The sequence below is a fragment of the Nicotiana attenuata genome, chromosome 1 (genome assembly GCF_001879085.1).
Source record: "Nicotiana attenuata strain UT chromosome 1, NIATTr2, whole genome shotgun sequence".
NCBI lineage: Eukaryota > Viridiplantae > Streptophyta > Magnoliopsida > Solanales > Solanaceae > Nicotiana > Nicotiana attenuata.
This window is the reverse complement of record NC_031989.1, coordinates 51,975,083-51,980,349: the sequence shown is the minus strand read 5'-3', so window position 1 is coordinate 51,980,349 and position 5,267 is coordinate 51,975,083.

Sequence of the window (5,267 nt, the reverse complement as noted above, 5' to 3'; positions counted from 1 at the left end):
ATCTCCCAAAATTATCAAAGGGCTATTCTCGCAAGAACGGATGTGTCTGTATTGGGCATCACTTGCCATAGTGCCTTTCCCCGGCCTCAAAGCTTTCCCTGAAAGTGTGAGGGTGCCATCATTGCAAAACTAGCCATCCTTTCTTTGGGCTAATATTGTATAAATAGCCACCTTCCCTTTGGTTTTTCCTTAGAAAATGAAAGGTTGATTTGCAAGAAGAGTCCGTTGGTTTGTCTTTTGGAACTAGTGTCAACCCTAACCCTAACCATCCACAGGTACAAAATGAGCACTGTCCAGAATCCGCCATTAACGATTGTAGACCATGCTCCACTGCAGCTTCAGATGTGGTGGTATGATTTACGGAAAGATGGTCAGGATTGGGTAATGAAGCACTTGGGTGCCTTTATAGATATTATGAAAGTTAAACCACAGGATGATTTGATTGAGGCATTAGTCACCTTCTGGTATCCCGTTCACGACGTCGTCCGCTTCTCGGATTTTGAGCTTACTCCCACTTTAGAAGAAATAGCTGGATATTCAGGTTTAGGCAGGGACTTGAGAAACCAGCAACTTATATTCCCAAGGACTCTCTCGGTGCATCAATTCTTTGATCTTCTAAATATCAGTAAGCAAATCAGAAAAAACAACGTAGACAGAGGATGTTGTTCCTTTTACTTCCTGTACTCCTGGCTTGGGCACTCAAATGGTTTCGAAATGCATGAAAAGGGACTAAACAACAAGCAAAGCAAGGACACATGGCAAATTCATAGTCGCTTCGCTTTTATAGTGGCGTTTATGGGAATTATGGTCTTCCCAAATTAAGAGTGGACGATTGATATCTGTGTAGCCAGAATTGCGCAGGTCCTCACTACAAAAGAGCATCACACTCTTGCCCCGATTATTCTGTCAGAAATTTATCGAGCATTGACATTCTGTAAATCCGGGGCAAAGTTCTTCGAAGGTTGCAATATTTTGTTGCAGATGTGGTTGATTGAGCATCTCCGTCATCACCCAAAATTTATGAGTTACGGCTCGAGCAAGAACAACTTCATCGAGAGTTACGAGGAAAGAGTAAAAGATTACAATTCTCCAGAAGGGATAGAAGCATGGATATCCCACTTAAGATCTTTAAACGCAAATCAAATTGAGTGGACTTTGGGATGGCTCTCGTTAAGGGAAGTGATACACATGTTGGATTTGAAAAGCTATCTGTTGCTGATGGGTTTGAGAAGTGTCCAACCGTATGCACCGCATAGTGTTCTCAGACAGCTGGGAAGGTACCAAGTGGTGCTCGAGGATGAAGATCTGAGTGTCCAAGTCATTGAGCTGTACCTAGAATCTCCAGTCCCCGAGACTTTAATCCAACAAATTTGGAATGGCTGCCGGTACTTGAAAGATGATACCCAGGTGCGAGATCCCGCGAGAGGTGAGGTAGACCCAGGTTATGCTATGTGGTTCAAAAAAATATCTCGAAAGGCCTGCAAAAGGCCTCATGTTCAGGCTTTTGATGATAAAATCCGAGAACGTTTGGCCTTCGGAGAAAAGGAAAAGGGATTCCAAGCAACCATTCAGGCCTTAGATGAAAAGCTGAGAAACCTCAAATTCGAGAATGACTTACAAGGGCAAGAGGCTGCAGGTGAAAAGAAAAGTCTGACCCGTGTGAACGAGGCGCTCCGTGCCCAACTCCAAGAAATGAGAATAGCCACTGTAAAGCTTGTGAGGAGTGAAAGGGACGAAACAGTCATGAGCAACTTGAGGTTAAAAGTGCATGACTATGCGACCGACCTGACAAGGGCCGAGAAAGATTTGGCAAAAGCTCGGGAAAAGATGTTCTAGTTGGGGAAAGATGCAGAAGAATAGACAAGGTTAGCCCGCCAGGCAAAGCAAAGTTACGGCAGAGAAGTCGCGATCTTAAGGAAAGAGTTGGCCGTTGTTGAAAATGAAATGGGTCAACAAGTGACAGACTTTAGGATGGAGAGGGAGCAATGTTATGCCTTGATCAACAAATTGGAATAGTGTGTGTTGATTTTGCAAAGCCCAAACAATGAGGCCATGTAAATAGTGGAAGTTCGGAACATCAATTTGGACGATTGCTCCAGGAGAAGGGTGTTATTAAGCTTTGAATCAAAGAAATAGTTGACTACACTGCAATGAAATGCAATGAGTGTGAAAATATGACTCGAGCTATGTCCTTTGCTTCAGTGCTGTCTTTTGATCGCCATGGCCGACCTCGAGTTCCTTCAGGAAGAGCTTGCAAGCAGGCCTGCACCGAGACCAGCTGAAGTCACCCAAGCCCCCGGAATAACATTTGAGGCTCACCAGTGTTCTTGATTGTTCAGTCTTTAAGTCTGTATTTTACTTTTTTCTTGCGTTGAGTTTGTTTGTCCTTTCGTCCATTTCGAGTCTGTTGCTATTTGCTTCGAGTCTATATGTTTTTCTTTTAAGTTAGTTATCAATGTCTTCGAGTTTTTGTAACGAAAAAATCAAAAAGGTTTTGTTAATGAAATATTGAAAAACCCCAAAATTTTTCTTTACTTTCATTTTGCATTTATTCCCCTGAACTACGTAATGGTCTGATTCATGCGGCGTCATGATACGTAGGCAATCCCCATCGGACGTGATCATATCCATAATTAATCTGAGTGAAAATAAACAAAATGAGAGAAAATTCAGAGACAATAAGTAAAAGAAAATGAAGAAAGGTGTGATAAAAAACAAAAGAGAAAACCAGGAGTGACGACAATTAGAGAAAACTAGGAATGACAAAACAAAAGAGAAAAAGAGAGTGGAAATGAAAGAAATGGATTACAGAGTGGAAAAGAGATAGTAAAAGCCGAAATGAAACACACAGCCGTTGCAAAAACATTTTAGAAGCGTTTAAGTGTTCAGGTGCATTGCATCCCCAATGTGCGATTTCCTATCTGTTAAATGTCTCAAAACTGACAAGGTTTTGTGTGTGCAAATAAACAAGATTTTGTTCAGGTGGTTTTTTTGTCGGTAATCTGGCTTTTCACCCTTATTTTACAAGATCCAAAGGAAAGGTTCCATTAGCCTCAGAAAGCGATCTCCGCATCATCAATCCCGAGGATAACCCTACACCGTTTATGTCACAACCTGAATCGGCAACCGTTGAAGAAAATAAGATGATGTGTCTCCCCATGTTGGAAATGTGGGACACCTAGTCAAATGATAGGGACCCGCCAAGTGCAATCCATGTGTTCCCCGAGCTGATCCCAATGACGGGTGGAACCACCAACATCCCTATGACCAACCCATTTATCCCGTGTGGGTACCCTTTAATATCATCCAACTTTACTGGCATGCCTTCTGTGGTTCGCCCCCAGGCATCATTTTTTGGAGAACCCTTGACATTGTTCTCCGCACCACCGGTCTTCACCATGGCACAACCAACTGTGCCCAGGCCATGCTTTGAACCCACAACATTCACCTTCCAAGGTCCGCAATTTCAACCTGATATGACTTATGTCACTCGGGACTCGTACACTCAACAACCACAATATGAGTTTCCGATTGATCCAAAAAGAACAGTGAAAATCCCGAGCAGGAAAAGATGGCTTGAAAGATGAAAAGCTTGGAACAAAGCTTGAAAACATGCCCTGAGTGGCCAAAAAAGTGTTTCCTATTCAGATTTGTACATATTCCCAAATGTTCATTTATCTGCTGGTTTCAAAATGCCAAAGTTTGAAAAGTATGACGGGTACGGAGATCCGATCACCCATTTAAAAAGATACTGCAATCAGCTGAGAGGGGCAGGTGGAAAAGAATAGCTTTTGATGGCCTACTTCGAAGAACGCCTAACCAGAATTGCTTCCGAGTGGTACATGGATAAAGAAATCACCCATTGGCATGTGTGGGACGATTTGTCTAGAGATTTTGTCTGACAATTCCAGTATAATGTGGACATCGCTCCCGACGGAAAGTCCTTGTCCAACTTGAAAAAGAAAACCACAGAGAGTTTATGTAAATATGCCGTCAAACGGCGCGAGCAAGCCGCCAGGGTTAAACCTCCAAAGGACGAAGCACAAATGGTTACAGTCTTTCTACAGGCCCAAGAGGCGGATTACTTCCAGAATATGATGTCCGCTATGGGCAAGGCATTTGCTGAGGCTATCAATATTGGGGAAATGGTCAAGAACGGTTTGAAAACTGACCGGATATTGAGTCACGCCGCCTTGAAAGATACCTCACAAGCTATCCAGAATGGTTCAGGGGGTTGGCCAGTCGCAAAAAGAGAGAGGAGGGAGCCATGATTGCTTCGGGTTCAAGGGGGCATCACCGATCATTTGACCATTCTTATGTGCCACCGCGAACCCCACAAAACTTTTATCCCCATCAAGATTCTGCTTACGCCGTGGCACCACCTCACTATGCGGTGATGAATGCGCAACCTTATACACGGCCTCGGCAGCACTACAATCAAACCCACGCTCCACCTCCTAGAAATGACCATCCTTACTAAGCTCCATATAACCCTCGCCCACCATAAAATACACACCAACATAATCCACACCCCTGAGAACTTCGCAGGAGAAATAATTTCACCCCTATTGGCGAATCTTACTCCAGTCTACTTTAGAAGTTAATCCAACATGGTCTATTTCAACGTGTGCCTGCCAATCGGAAAAATCTCGAGTCCCCATCATACAGGGCTAGTACGAGATGTGCATACTATTCGGGAGTAGAATGCCATGATACTGAAGATTACTGGACCCTCAAGAGGGTAGTCGAAGGCCTGATCAAAGAAAAAAGAATTGTGCTGAGGGACGAGGAGATCCCTAATGTGACCAACAATCCATTACCAGCTCACAATAATGGGCCGGTCATTGGTATGATTTGTGATAACAAAGAGTTTGACCCAGCAATGAAGGCTATTGTTGCCATCGCCAATTCATAGGAAAGACCTAAAGTGGCAGCGAAACCGGTTAAAACCGAAAAGAAAGTAGCCCCGGTTCCTCGGGCCGTTGAAATAAAAACTGGGCCAGCACCTGCCAAGAACGTGGTTCTTTATGTTTCTAAGGCCCCAAGAAAAGAACAGCTTATCCTCAGCGCTCCCAAGAAGTTCGATGAAAGGAAAGCTACATTGGATGTGCCAAGATTATATGTACCAAAGGGGATATATGTGGCACGGGGGCCGGTAATTTCACCAAGGCTGACTGAGCCCGTGGTTATCAGTCCCGCACTGTAGAGTCCTATGAAAGATCCTACCACAGTCCCCTGGACTACAACAGAACCATAGTTATGTACAA